This window comes from Culex pipiens, chromosome 1, assembly GCF_016801865.2.
Source record: "Culex pipiens pallens isolate TS chromosome 1, TS_CPP_V2, whole genome shotgun sequence".
NCBI classification, from domain to species: Eukaryota; Metazoa; Arthropoda; class Insecta; order Diptera; family Culicidae; genus Culex; species Culex pipiens.
In genome coordinates, this window is record NC_068937.1 from 132,020,427 (window position 1) to 132,035,983 (window position 15,557).

General features: G+C 46.9%; 2 protein-coding genes across 4 annotated transcripts in view; one reads left to right on the forward strand and one right to left on the reverse strand.

Annotated features, from left to right (window-relative positions):
* LOC120431584 (autophagy-related protein 16) overlaps nucleotides 1-15,557 on the forward strand; it is a 128,012-nt gene that overhangs the window by 76,056 nt on the left and 36,399 nt on the right. The gene's annotated exons all lie outside the window — the stretch shown is intronic.
* The window catches only part of LOC120431567 (uncharacterized), a 137,830-nt gene that overhangs the window by 61,751 nt on the left and 60,522 nt on the right, over nucleotides 1-15,557 (reverse strand). For both annotated transcript variants that reach the window (XM_039596678.2, XM_039596684.2), the window contains exon 3: nucleotides 1,712-1,764. The gene's annotated coding sequence lies outside the window, so the exon portion shown is untranslated. The remainder of the gene's footprint in view (nucleotides 1-1,711; nucleotides 1,765-15,557) is intronic.

The window sequence follows — 15,557 nt, forward strand, 5'->3', positions numbered from 1 at the left end:
CGTTTAATTTTCTGCCATTTAATTTTCTGCTATTTATTTTTTCTGCAGATCAACTTTCTGCCATTTAATTTTCTGCTAATTAATTTTCTGCCAATTAATTTTTCTGCTTATTAACGTTCTGCCATTTAACTTTTCTGCTTTTTAATTTTTCTGCCTTTTGATTTTTCTGCCTTTGGATTTTTCGGCTTCTTAATTTTCTGCTCATTGACCCTTTCTGCCGATTGACCTTTTCTGCCATATTATATTCTGCCATTTGACCTTTTCTGCCATTTATCATTCGGCCATTTATTTTTCTGCCGATTGAAATTTCTGCCATTTGGCATTCTGCCATTCGGCATTCTGCCGTTCGGTTTTCTGCCGATTGACCCGACCCCCTATAGCTGTGCCGTTTGTTACAACTATTATTAATGCCATTATTGTTTTCGGGAAGAGACTACTCCACGCGCGGTGTGCCTTATTATTCCCGAAGCAACAAACACGGCGCTGAAAAGTATTGTAAATAATACTGGCGGGGTACTAACAATAACCTGCATCTGATAACCCGGCGACCATGTCTGCCCTCTCCGCTTACAAGTTGTGCGGACTGTCTCCAGGTGCCTCCGACATAGGTGGATGCGTTCCCGAGAGGTTCCACCAGTTATCGAACGGTGTCGATCTGGGAAGTGAAAGAAGCAAGTGATCCACAGATTTTCGAAACAACGAACTCCGGGGACGCCAGCGAGTGCCGTAATGATTAAGTGGTAATAATCGTAAAATTAGAGGGAGAGCCCTTCCGAGTCCGGTGATACGGATCTTAATTTGCCAATTGATTCGGCGGAAGGTAAACATCGAAATTTGTGTGGGAGCCGCGGTCTGATACCATTGGCAGGTCAATGGTTTCGTACGGGCCGTGAGTTGGATAATGATTAAGTGGTTTGTGGGCTGATATGTTCGCGGTTGATTTGAAGTAACGTGCACTGCCTGAAAATTGCATCGCGGTAGTTATCGGGGTTTGCAGTTGGCATCGGAACTCGTTGATGGGAAACGCTACCATTTCATGGATTAACGAGATGGGGTAATGACTTGGGCGATCGGATCAAGTGGGTAGTTTTGGAAGTCGTAACATGTTCATTGGTAATGGTTTATACCTAGTAAGGCGATTTTCTTGTCTAGACTAGAAGTCGGACTCCAAATTGGATCCATGTAGCAAATTTGCAAGACTTTTATCATATACTAAGTCCTAAATTGGTAGTAATCCAATGTACTTTGTATAGCATTCACGTTTGATTGGATCGGGATCAATTGTATGTTTAAAATAAATTGTTATTTCTCTTGACATTTGATAAGATTAAAATACTATATATGAAAAAAAACAGGATCTAACAGTATTTCGTATTGAATTCGTTATGTCCTTTGTTGGGCCTTGGATCTTACGAACCCTAGGAAGCATTTTAAACAGTGAATAATCCTTATCCGGATTCATAGTAGATAACGTGGAATAAACATCAATTTGGATCTATACCATAGTCGAAGATCGAGAGTCTTTGGTATTCCAAGAGGCCTCTAACAGGGTATTCCTAACCAGTCTAAAGATCAATTTGCTTCTTTCCTCGCACAAAATTGTGTTCCGGACCAAGACTTTCTAGCGTACCAAGATCGTTCGTTGATCTAGAATCTCAAAGAGCGTGACGACATTCCGGTTGACAAACGCTGTTAATTCGACACCACTCACCTGTTTGCTATTTGTTTATTTTGTTCGTGCAGGAACTAATCTGTGCGATTAATCTGTAAACAAAAAAAAAAAGGTTACGTTAGTACACTCTTACTACACTCTACTCGGGAAGGGATCAACCCCTTCCGGGGCTGGTCCGCGATAAAGTGCTAGAATTAACAGGTTGTAAATCACTTCGTTAGCCCTTTCGAGCACGGGGTCGCGCGCGTGAAGTTTGCCATAAATCTCCCGGGAGTGAGTGCGCGCGAGCGCGCGATCGATTTTCGAAGACCCGGAAGGTATCCGGCGCGCGGTTTTCGGTGCACCGGCAATCAAAATTGCCTTATCATCGCTCAAGAAAGTTGAGTTCTGTTGCGCGAAGAAGCTATAGCTGTGAGGGTCGTTCTCGTCGACTTCGTCGTTCCGGGACGTGATTTATTCTCGACGAGTCCATAAATCAATCGTGAGTAATGGGTTTTAAGTAAGAATTTAGTGTAAGGTTGAAGCGGCGCTAGGTGAGCACTCTTGAAGGGTCTCTTGTGTTGTTTGCCGGATTTTGGTCAGACGAGAATCCGCTTGGAAATTCGTGAAACACGATAGAGTCGGGCAGGTGCCCGCGCGAACATTGTATTCCGGTGCGCTGCTATTGACCTTAATTGGTTCATAAAGCTCGCTCCGGGCATGATTGCATTACTCAATCCCCGACAAAGGCATATTTTCCCGCCCGTTGGAGAGATGTATGAGCGTCCATTATTTTGATGTGTCCATTCTTCCGCCGTTCATTTATCTCAATCGGCTGGAACCATTCAGAGTGGTGGATCCACGCGGACAGATTTATTGGAATTGCGCCCCAGCTGGGGTCGTAAACAAAAGTTCTTTGCCAGGTTATGGCCTCTTTTCCGGGAGCTCGCGGAAAATCAACACCTATTTATATTCCTCTCCTTTGTACCATTCCTTGCAAATTGCCGGTGATTGGAGCGATTGTGCAATTCTTCGCTAAAATTACGCAATTGAGGTATCCCTTTAGTACGTGGGTAATGACCACTGTATACCGATCGACGGGATCCCTGGGACTAATCGTAGGGGGGAGGGCACAATGATAAATAAATTTATTGCATATCGACGCGTGTTGTCCGGCTCCACAGAGCGAGAGGACTGATCCGGTGGTCACAACATACCGCGCGAGGGGCGTGTTCTCGTACGAGCAATTTGCTGACCACCTGGTTGAACATCCCCGGTCGGAACTTGTGCGACAGGGGGAGCAGCACATAAATAAAGGATTAATTAAAATGTTCTCGTATCGGTTAACAGCCGCAGCAGCTGCGAGAAGGATTTTCTGCACCATTGCACTGACTGCGCGCCGGATCCGGTTTGGTATGATATACATTTCCCGCGGCGATCACGGTTATTGGTTGGAGAAAGACAAGTATTGCATTCTGAGTTGAAAGTATAAGAGATTCTATATAGGATATGATCCATACGAGTCTGATTCTACATATAAACAAGATTCAATCTGAAGACAATGTAAGATTCAATTCGGAAAGCAAGATTCCAAGATTATTCACGGAGAAAAATGAGTTCCAAAAATTGTGAACAAGCGTTCATGAAAAATTGAACCACAAATAAAGTTGTCAAATTCCATGGTACATTTTTGAAAACATATGATGAAACAAACCTTACCCAACAAACTTCGTTCTGCCTTTTTTCTTTTTTTGACGTATGCTTGTTTGCTTATTCAGCCAACTGTGATCAAAATTTGAATTTAAGTAAATTTCCCAAACAATCTGCAGATGCTCCGGAATCGGTCCCAGAGTGGCCAAAGTGGCCATTTTTTAGCATATAAACCTTCCTTGGGCTTATACGAACCCAACGCAACAAAGAGCTCCTCGATCCGATGCTCCGTATTGAACTGATTCGCGTTCGAACAAAACCGTCGAAATTTTTTATATATGTAGATATATATGTATATATATACAGCAATTCCCCACAAAAACAGCATGATTCGAAAAAAAAGTTATCCGATCGGGCTCAAAATTTTTCTGGGGGATCCTTGGCCGAAATAATTAGACCCGTATTTTTTTGTTTGGCCATTAGGGTGACCTACGCCGTGTTAGGGTGGTCCGAAAAATGGCAATTTTCGTCGATTTTCGCAAAAACCACTTTTTTCAAAAAATCATATCTCCGCGCCATTTCATCCGATTTTAGCTGTCCTACACGCAAAAGAAAGGTGATTAGTTTGGCTATTTGGGAAAAATAGTAAGAAGTTTCGAAAATCTAGCTTAACATTTGAAAAGGTCATATGAAAACTTAAAATGCTGTTTTGAAGGTCTCGGGACCAAAGAGCCTATGTCTGAAAATATTTTTATCGGATTCCTCGGAAAATTTCACATAACATATCAAAAAATGGTGAAGTTATGTTTTCGATACTCTGAGATACGATTTTTTGAAAATAAAAACTGTGTTTTTCGACGCGCCACGCGCAAAAATTGGAAAATGACGAAAACGGGGAAAAATCGACTTTTTTCACTAAAACTGCGATAACTTTAAAATTTCAGCGATGACCTATAGATGTTATGGTACCAAAAGTTGCGTCTTTTAATTACGAAAATTTTAGTACCCTAACATGTTTAGGTCATCGCTGAAATTTTAAATTTATCGCAGTTTTAGTGAAAAAAGTCGATTTTTTCCCGTTTTCGTCATTTTCTAATTTTTGCGCGTGGCGCGTCGAAAAACACAGTTTTTATTTTCAAAAAATCGTATCTCAGAGTATCGAAAACATAACTTCACCATTTTTTGATATGTTATGTGAAATTTTCCGAGGAATCCGATAAAAATATTTTCAGACATAGGCTCTTTTGTCCCGAGACCTTCAAAACAGCATTTTAAGTTTTCATATGACCTTTTCAAATGTTAAGCTAGATTTTCGAAACTTCTTACTATTTTTCCCAAATAGCCAAACTAATCAACTTTCTTTTGCGTCTAGGACAGCTAAAATCGGATGAAATGGCGCGGAGATATGATTTTTTGAAAAAAGTGGTTTTTGCGAAAATCGATGAAAATTGCCATTTTTTGAACCACCCTAACACGGCGTAGGTCACCCTAATGGCCAAACAAAAAAATACGGGTCTTATTATTTCGGCCAAGGATCCCCCAGAAAAATTTTGAGCCCGATCGGATAACTTTTTTTTCGAATCATGCTGTTTTCGTGTGGAATTGCTGTATATATATATATAGATTTGAACACTTTGTTCGTGGTTCATGAACGCTTGTTCACGATTTTGGGAATTAATTTTCTCCGTGTACTTGGAATTCAGTGATCGGATTCATAGCGATCAAGACAAAAAAAATCATTCGAAAAGTGTTGAATATCTAGAATATCTCGATTCACTTTTTGTTTAAAAAATAGATATCAAGTATCACCAAGCTTCAACAACCCTGCTAGTTGGATCGCTCTGCTCCACATTTTATCGCCCGGATCCTCCCATCGGGAGGCCATCGCACAGAACATTTACGCAACGTTACGTTCAATCTGCCCTAGCAATACAGTCAGTGTGTGCTGCTATCCTGGCCGGATTAGTGCCAGTGCAAATCCGTTGAGATTTACGCGTCGTATCGCTCTAGCAACCTGCAGGCAGGGGCTGTGCCGTGAACTAGCGTTTGCCAGGTGATTGCACAGACTCCGGTGTGAGTGTTCTGGATTACCAGCGCGCCGCGCTTTCGGAAGAGATAAATTGCCGTATCAACAATCGTACAATTACGGTGGGATCCTGAGGGTTCTCGAGGGTTGGTGGCTCGATGTATCATAATAAATCTGTCATGTAACCGGGTATTACAAACTAGATTAAAATAAATCAGTTGCAAACGAAGCAACGGCGCAGCGCGCGGAGTTGGGGGTAGCGATGATCTTGGGAACCGTTGCACCTAGAACGTTGTGCGCGGTCCAGTTTTGATTATGATGTTGTCGCGCTAGAGTGGTAGCTGGGACTACCCGCGTTGCCGTGATTAATTTCGTTGATAATTTAATTAGTGGACTTCCTGCTGGGGTCCAGCAACTCGTTGCGAGAGTGTAATCAGCGCCCGTAAATCTCCGCCGGTGTCTGCGTAAATTGCAGCTCGTTGCGTAGCCCGGAATCAATTTCGTTCTGGTCGGTAATTGTCGCTACTGTCGGGGGTGCAGTCTCGTTGTATCGAGAACTACGTTCCCACATGGAGCACATTGTTTCCCAAAGGTTCACCACCTGTTTTAAGCTGCTGCAGCAGCAGCAGCAGATGGTAGTGGAAACAGCAAAGTTCAGACAATCAAGACCAATCATCTCCAAATTGGCCGCTCACGTTTCGCCGCGCAGCGGATGAGGATCTTAATCGCGATGCTAATCATATCGCGGAATGACATCGATGAGAGGGGGGGCATTATTTACGGCGACAAAGCGCGCCCGAAAATGTCGACTGATCACACGACTCCGACGACTGTGTGCGCCGGAGATCTCGTTGATGATGATGCTGCTGCGGGGTTCCCCCCCGTAGGGATCCGAGACATCGATGGAGGAAAATATGACACGATTATGCTAAAATTGATTGTTTCGCCTGTGGCTTGAACATCAGCGCGACGACCTCTTCGGGGGTTCTATATTTAGGTACTGCTGTTGTGGAGAAAGAGAGTTGTTTGAACTTTCTCGCTGCGCGGTGGTGAACATCTAGGGAAGTAGGACTTGCGCGGTAGCAGCGACTCCCGAACAACCCCGGGGAGACTTTGTTAACCTTGTCGTCCCGAGGGAGGGTGGAGGACTACATTGTTCCATTCTGACATTTCCAGCTCGGATGCCCACGGAATTAATTACAACATGTTCGCCCGAGCTCGCCCAGATTCATTTCACTCTGTGTGTGTCTCTCTCTATCTGAGATTGCTGAACTACATTGAGATGAAAATTACCTCGTTGAAAGAACGTGCAACGCGACGTCTTGAATGGCATTCTTGCAGCTTACAACAAAGTAGTATTCATCAGCGCTGGAGGCGCCCCAGCCGTGATTAATCTGGAGCTGGAGCAATTTTAAAAACCGGTAGTCGAATTTGTCATAGCTGCACCGGGAAGACACGTGGGAGAAATGTTTTTAATTGCCAGTCTTGTTTCAATTGTGATACAAGATTAACCGCACTCCGTTACTGCTGCAGGACGTCGTCGCGGTTGTTGTTGTTGCCCTGCGCAGATTCAATCTGCATAGACCGAGCTTGTTGCAGAGGCCCGCGGAGTGACCCCGATTGAATTCCGTCTAAATATGCGTATAATTACAACATTGGGGGGAGTCCCTTTCCAGCGAGTTTGTTCAGTATAATCAAATCGAAACCGTTTCCTTCGCGGTTGTCCGGCTGCTGACCTGGAACAACGCTCGCGCCTCCAGGAAACTCCACTCCATGGGATGGGCGCAGAAAATCGGGTCTCTTCTCCGCGGCTTCCGCGTGGTCCACGAACTCCACTCCGTGTAGTATAGTTTGGCTGTTTTTTTTTCGGTTAATGGATAGTCTGCTTTTAATTGCCACCGTTGTTTCCTTCTCGCACACGCTGGATTATTTTAGTCCATTTCGGAGCTTGGTTAGAGAAAATGGACCAGGTTGCAGGCGCTACTAATGCACTGATGTACACGCGTGGAAATGGATGTTAATTGCCAATGTTTCTTGTTTTTATTCGGGTGTGGTCCGATTAAATATGGCTTGTTGTGTTTTGAGGTTTGTAGAACCAAAACATTGAAAAGCTTTTTGTTTGGAGTTCAACTGATTGTTTCTATAGCAAAACTCGATTTTTTTTAAAGTTTACCTCAGTATACACATCAGTTTCGTCAAGGTATGATAGATTTGGGTATCTTGAACATGTTCCAATCGACAGAATTGAACTTTAGTGAGTTCCCTGCTAATAGATAAAATTGTAAATTTCGAGTATAAATGAAATGGAATCATCTTAAGCAACCATGCGAACCCCTTTAATGTTGTTACCCTCACAGTGGGTGCGCATGGTTGCTCAAGGTTCCATACCAATAATACCCGAAATTTACATTTTTATTTATTGACAGGGAATTCATCATAATTTATTTCTGTCGATTGGAGCGTGTTCAGGGAGCCCAAATTTATCATACCTTGAAGAAACTGAAGCGTTTACCGACATCAACTTCAGCCTGACATCAAATTCCAACCAGCAATCCTGCAAGTACTCCAGATCACGTCCCCGCCCCATTAGTCAACGGTGCCGGCTGCGTGCTTCCATTACCGCCGCGGCGGCAACTTTGTTGCCAGAGGTTGACCCCATTCCTTGGCCAGATTCCGGACTCCGACACCCGGCTGCCGCCGTCAATTTGGTGCACAACGAGCCTTCACCCACTTTATTTTATTACACCTAATCACGGGGTAGCATTCCTGGGGCAAACAATGTCCGGAGAGCGGATGCCTCCCGATCATCCCGCGCACGTATAATTATGCAATAATTGAATTAAATGATGATGTCTTCGGGTTTGGGATTTAGTAACGCCGACGACCGCGCGGTCGTCGGAGCATAATAATTTCATTGTCTTGCGGTGAACCGCTGACGCTGCTGCGCAGCCAACAGGTTCCATGACACCTTCAGCTGTCTACGTCGTTGCTGTCAACCCGACGAGATCTCTCTCTTGGGACTCGTTGAAGTGGTGCAACGCTCGCCAAGAGTGATTCCCGGATTGTCTTATTTATTATTCAAGAAGGTGACTTGTTTATTTCGTCTTGTTTGCTGGATTGTTTATCCTCTCGGCGTTCTCTTTGCCCATGGATGCATTTGGGACGGAGCACGCGAGGAGGAGTGTGCAAGTATGTAGCAGTTATAACCGCCGTCAACGAAACAGGTTGAACCGCTGCGAGCGACAGGTTGGTTGGTTGGCAGGAAGTCTTTCTTCTCGGGAGATTTCAGGAGTCAATATTTGGACAACGAGGTGAAAGAGTTGGAACAACTCAGAACGTCAGAACGAAACCAGTTATCGGAGCGAAGGTTAAGGTCCTTTCGCAGAGAATCGTGGCGATCGGATCGCGTAATTTATGTTGAAAATTGTGCAAACAATTTGGACGAATTTGTTTTGCATAACCGTTGTTTCAACATTCCGGGATTAATTTCCTACATCCTGGCTAACGACCTGCGCTGCGGGCGCAAGACGGGTAGTTCTGCGCAAGCTCCATCTGACGGGGGTATTTATCGAAAGCAAACATAGGTACTCCCCGGCTCAGCTGCACGAGCCAACACTTGAATGAAGCGCAAGCAAGAGTGCTGATTTATTCAGCCCATTATAAATTAACGGATTTCTGCCTTGGTTGCAGCACGCCTGCACTGCTGCACTACCTCTGCAAGGTTGAGGTCCGGAGAAGGGTGCAGCAGAAGCACGTATCATTCACACCTAATTACAGGCGTACCGAGAGAGCGAGCTGATTCCTATAGGCAAATGTGTGAATTCTGGTGCAGAAGAAATGACCAGAGTTGGGATCCAGCACGAGTCTGGCTGGCTGATAAATGCCAATTTGTAGTGTAATTAGCGAACGGAATCGGTGATACGGGCTGGGTGGGCCCCCTTTCGTGGTCTCAATGGCTAGAAACATGCATTTTTCATTCTGTTTGTACACTGGAGCGTGATCCAGTATTACACTGGGGCATTCCTTAAGGGTTTGCTACGATCAGGAACATGCATTTTGAATTTCTTAGTCTGGACGGTCATAACTGACCTAGCATAGCTTGTATCAATCCAAATTTTGTTACATGGTCTAGTTTTCCATCCTGAATTGAATCATTTACGGAATTCTGAGGGTTCCGGAGTACCAAAACGTCAATCCGTACCTAAACTCTACCCACTTGAACGAATCTTCTCTGTGGTGAACTTTACGCAGTAGGCCTGGCCGCTTTGACGTTTGTGATGTTTCAATGCATTCTAATGCAATGGAGCACTACAAATTTTAATAATTGACAAGAAGATGGCTAGGCGTAATCTAACTTAAGGCGTTCTCGAAAGATTGACTGACGTTAGATTAGAAACTCAAAAATGAACCTTCATGATACACCACCCAAACCTTTCCCAAAACCCAAAAAGGCGACCTCCCTGCTCGTTCCAAATTCCATCACGATCTCGTTCCACGGACACCCGTACGGATTCCGCGTCCCGCGACGACGACGACGATTTCTATTAATAACCCGGCAACTTGTATATGGCAAGTGTTTCGAGGTCGCGGACCGCTCTGGCCCGCGCTCTGGACAGGATCCCCGGAGGGCAGGAGGCAGAGGAGCACATCTGTCATTCTTGTTAAACGTTTATGAACGATGACACGTCGTCCCGCGGAATGGCCTCTAGTGGGGCGTGGTGCAGCAGGACCGTCAAGGTCTTGGCGAGGCTCACTCTCTCATCTAAAATTGTAATTGGTGCTGTCAGGACGGATCGTTGGGACGGGGACGGGAATGCCAGAAAAAGACGCGCGCTGCGCGGCGAAGAAAAACGTGAAACTATTTGCTGGAGGACGCGACGAGAGTGTCGGACAAATATAGACTATGAATATACATCGCGCGATCGGTTTATCGTAGATCGAAGATAGTAAAACTTTTTTTTTCCATACGTCAGGTGTAGTACCTCGTACGCCTTAAATATGACGATGATGATGACAACGGAGGCGACGACAACCGGCATCAATTAATGGCCTTCGGGCGCAGACGTCTGGGCGGGGATCGTGTGCCAATCGCCGGGATTTAAATCGAACTCGGAATTATCGGAAAATCAGTGCTGGTTGATCGTCTGGACCTAGAACATGGCCAGCCGCTCCATAACAGCTTCTGAGTCACGGATTCTCGTTCGAGCGTATAATTCAACATCTCCTTACGGAGTCCCTCCGAGAATTCCTGGAAGCTGTGGCGCACGAAGGTTACAATTAAATTAAGCTCCCGTGCAACTTGCCAGTGAAGATCTTCTAGCTGCGTGCTGTTGACCCCGCAGCAGGTCAGAACCCATCACCGTGACGGCGACTCACGCGTTGATTCCCACCCTATGTCCGGGGAAGACAGCGCGCCGAACTGACAGGCGTTTAATTACAAAGCAAACAGGGATCCATGCGGTGAGCTTCGACCTTTTCCCGCGCCGGTTGTCAAAACAGATTTTCCTCTCGCGATCGTGTGTCCAGGTGTGATACCTGTGCCAACGACGAGCACGGGGACCTGACGGGACTTGAGTTTAATGATCCTGGAAGGGATAATCTGCGGACGCGGGCTGTAATCAAGTCTTCAGCGCAGATGGCGCTGATCGTCGTAATGGTACGGTTTCGTTTTCATTACAAACTTACAATACCCGGGATGGGTACGGGGTTGTTGTTGTTGCCCTCCGGGTGCGAAACTGAAAGGGAGCTGTTTTCTTGCCTGGGAATGGACCTGTTGTACGTGGTGCGTATGCAACGCACGGTTCGTGTAAAACATTGTCATCGAGATCGCGATAAACGATGCAGATTAAAGATATGGTCTTAATATGGTGTTTTGAAGAGGATACATTCATCATTGCGTGAAGCGCTTGCAAAGTACCACTTAATTGAGAGTGGACGACGAGGCAAAGCGGCGTTTTAGGATGCAGTCTGGGACTGGAAATCCATCCACATCTTTATTAATGTTGAAAGGAAGCCGATTGTAAGCCGAGTCCGGAGACGAATGATTTCGTTGCAGATTTCGCACTAAACCGGTTTTACCAATTTCTCAAATTCCTCGCAGACTAGGTCAGATATCTCAGGTTGTCCCCAAACCATCTCACATTAATCATAACATGAATACCTCCGCGAAGTCCGTGGCGCAGCTGTGCGCGCCAACATCTGCCGATGTATCTGTGTCAAACGTGTCGCGCCAAGGCCAAGATCCCATCGACACAACCTTGCGGCCCGATCAATCCGGTCCTAACAAGAGGCCTCAGCATATCACCACTTCCCCCTAATCCCATCGGACATGCCGAATTTGTACCGTTGGTTAGGCCGAAGCAAACACCTGTCAGCTGGAAGTCAATACGGAGACGAAGACGACGAATCGCTGGAAGATGCATTGGTTCTGCTTAGTAGGCTGCGCTAATTAGGCTATACAAATTTATTCCTGTCTGCCAAGTAGAGAGGAAAAAAAACGGAACTGAGCGCAAAAAAACTAGGCTAACCGGCGTGGAAATTAATTAAAAACTTGCGAATCAGGCTTAAGATTGGTCTTAAGTGTAAGACGGCCGACGGGGAGGTTCCCGCAGCTCCGCTGCGCGATGTCGAGGTGTTGAAGCCCGGCATGTAAATCAATTAAGATGCGACGGGGCTCGATAACGATTCCGAAGGTCGGCGCCAGCGTTGTTTTTTTCGAGGCGTTACAGTACTGCAGAGAGGAGGGCGTAGTGCATCGCTCAAGATACCTCCGGTAGCGCTGTCGAGATCTTGTCGGAGAAAATGGTCTATTGGACGGGCTGTCAAACAAGCGGTCGGATCGTTCGTCAGATCTCAACCAGCTGAAAGTGAATCGCTGGGGCTGGTCAACGAACCGGTTCTGTCAACGAGTCGAATTCTTACTAACCTAGATTTGTGTGCGTATTCCGAAAAAGGTAGTTCCAGTCCATTAGCGCTCGATCGCTGGGCAGTGAAATTATGGCCTCCGATCGCGGCGATCCGCAAATTGGCGCCGAATTAAATCAATCGCGCGCTTTTCCTTTCCGAGAGAGACCGCGGAAAATCTGGAGAAAGATCTGCGAAACGCTGTCACAATCGGTCGTTGAAGACATATGACAGCCTGGACGATCGAGGCCCGTCAGTCCGCAACGCTATCAATTAACCTGAATTTCAATCGATCGAAGCACAGACCCTACGTAAACGTCAGCCTCCCACCAAGATCGGCTCCGGACGTCGCCGCGGGGAGTGTTGACGACAGAATCACGATCAATTGAAAAGTCATCAATTTTCAGGCTGACAGAATAGTAGCAAACTCTCGCCGGGACCACGCACATATTATTCACCGGTCGTGTAGACGGTAGACCCCGCGCGGTGGTTCCGCGCCGACGTTTCCGCCTCTAGGGCGAATTGTGCGGGAGAGAAAGCGAAAATTGGCACAGCTCAGCGCCACCATTCAATTAATAATTGGCAGCAGCATGGCCGGGGCAAAATTACCACAGGAGAGTGACATATTTAAGTACCGCTACCTGTGGGTACTACTGCACCGCGTTCGATCTCGGTAGTTCAAGAACCTGAACTGCGACTACGACCAGACACACAGGGACAGAGCACGAGCAGTCGTCTGCTCCAGGTGGTGCCCACCACCACGAGGAAGGTGGCGTATAATTTGCATGTTACAACCTAGTTATACACCAAGCCGAGAGAGTTATACCTTAACCAGCAGCAGCAATGATCGTGGTACGTACGTACGACCAGGGGTTGGCGCGATGGAGCAATTTAAATATTTAGAAAACAAGACAATAAGCGTATGAAAAATAAAACACCTTCAGCTGCTTGTCATAGAAGTCGGAGAAACGAGAGCAGAATTGGTATTGTGTGTATGTGCACACGCGCGCACGCCGAGTTCCGAGAGTCCGGGAATGTTGTCCGGAGCGGGATCTGTGGGTGGATTTAACGGAGGATTAAAGTGCTCAATAATAAGGCGAAACACGGTTGCATCGCAGATGCGGTTTTTTTTTTCGCTGCTGCTGGAATCCAAGATCGGTGTACGCGCGTAGATCTGGGTCATCTGATCTGGCGTGATACAAGGATTTCCAGTTTGCTGACCGGAACACTGGGAGTTGTAAACAGGTCCAAGAAATGCATTGTTTCCTTGAGGTGCGCAGCAGGTTCAGCAGATCGGTATCTAATGTAACACGATCTATCCGATCCAATCCGATGAACGGACTATGCTTTGTTTCGAGCAAAGAATCTTGTTACATGCTTCCTATCCACTTCCCAGAGATCCTACCCACTGGGCGTAGCCGGCGCCGGTATTGATCAGCATGAGGACAAAGCGATCTTGAAGAGTTTTTTTTCCGAATTTGATTTAACAATTGCTCCGAAAAAAAATCAAGGAGACTTTAACGATCAAAATTTGGTCCCCTTCAAGTACATCTCCACGCTCGGGAACGCGCGCAGAAGCCCGATCGTGCCCCTTCCGGCACTTGGCATTGACCGCTCAGCTGGATTGGATTTCAATTACGCCGAGCGACGAACGCGCGCTCTCTCGCTCTGTGTTGCGTGTTCTTTTACAGTTATAGCCGTCGCCGCTGACGACGACGATCAGCAGGCCTTGGCTTGTTTACCTCGAACTTGACCAGCGCAGCGGCGTGGACCTGCTGCGATTCGATGTTGTTGATGTTTGGGTCTCGAATCTCTTGAGAGATTCGATGTTTTTTTCCCCGATTCGGGTTTCTTCGTGGAACTCATTCTCGTCGGAGATTCGAACGAGGGAGAGTGAGATCCCGGAGCGGTTGATCATCGCGGGCGCAAGTACAGCTAATTTATATGCACGACCAGTGGGCCTTCCGAATGCCGTGGTAGTGAGCGAAGATAACATTTTCATTACCGCGGCATTTCTTCAGAAGAAGAAAGTGGTTGTGTCGTAGGGGTCCGCGCGCGCTGTAGGCAAATCGGCCCCCTCGTCCATGTGCGACGGAGTCGCCTACAACTAACCTAGATCTGCGAGCGTACGGAGCTGGTGCGCGCCCGGTGTGTGTGTGTGTTTGTAAAATGTAGGTAAACAAGTTGTTTTGGCGGGTTGTATTACCGCGCAAAGGCAGTGGAGAGTCGGTAGATAGATGATCTTGATCTTCGACGGCTGAGGCGGTCCGTGGTCCCGGGATCAAATTAATAGCAATCAATCTTGGTGCAATTTAGGTGCGAAGCTGTGTTTTGGTCAAATTACGGCACTTTGTGTGGCGCATTGCCGAAGGCATCGCTGCTCCACATCGTCGTCAGGTGAAGGAATCCCGGCAATGTGAAAGTGGATCTCCTACTCACGGGAAGAACTGGTTCTGAACGCGGAGAAAAAAGACTGATTAAACGGTGCCGATGACTCAGGTGAAACTGCACCGCTGATTTCGCGAGGTCGTCCAAAGACGGAACTTCGCCGGCAGTCATTTGAATATCCCACATCCCACGGAGCGTGTTCGGACGCAGTGCACCCCCTAGCGGGTGAGTGATCGCGTCCAAATTTGTCCGTTCCGCTAGACGGTGAAGATTCACCTTCGTCTGCCACAAAGAACCATTAGTATGTAAAACCTGGTCGTACCAAAACTCCAAAAGTGAGAAAATTTTGATTGTTCTCTGCATGGTCCGTCACTTCGGGAGTAGGCTTCTTCCTCATTGTCCGTGCGGGGGTCTCGGTGGGATCAACAATGGCAGTCCATCAAAAGGTCGCCAATTATACGGCCGCGGCCGCGGCCATAACTAATCAGAAACTGGGGCTCGTTGCGACCTCCTACTACTCCCCCACCCCCGGAAGAAATGGGCGCTTATTATTCAACAGGTGATCCATGCGGAACTCATCCTCGTTGCGCGCATTGATCTAACGGTCGGTGGCCGCTGGAGCGTGTGGTTTTGGCGAAATTTACTTCTTCGCGAAACAGCGCGCCAAGACGTCAGAGAAAACATCAATCTCTGGCTGTGAGCAGAACGTGCACGGGATTCCGGGACCGCTCCCGCTTCTTCGGCCGGTACGTCCGAGAGCGTTATTATGATTGAATTATGGCTAACCGGGATGCGCCTCCTCCGCGCGGGGCTACCGCAGCCCGAAAGTGGGTTAATGCGAGGTTGCGTTTTTTTTCGGAACACCACCTCTTCGCTGTTCGGGGTAAATTACTGCGGCACGCACGGGACGAAGTCCAAGGTTGCCATCAACGCGTCAAC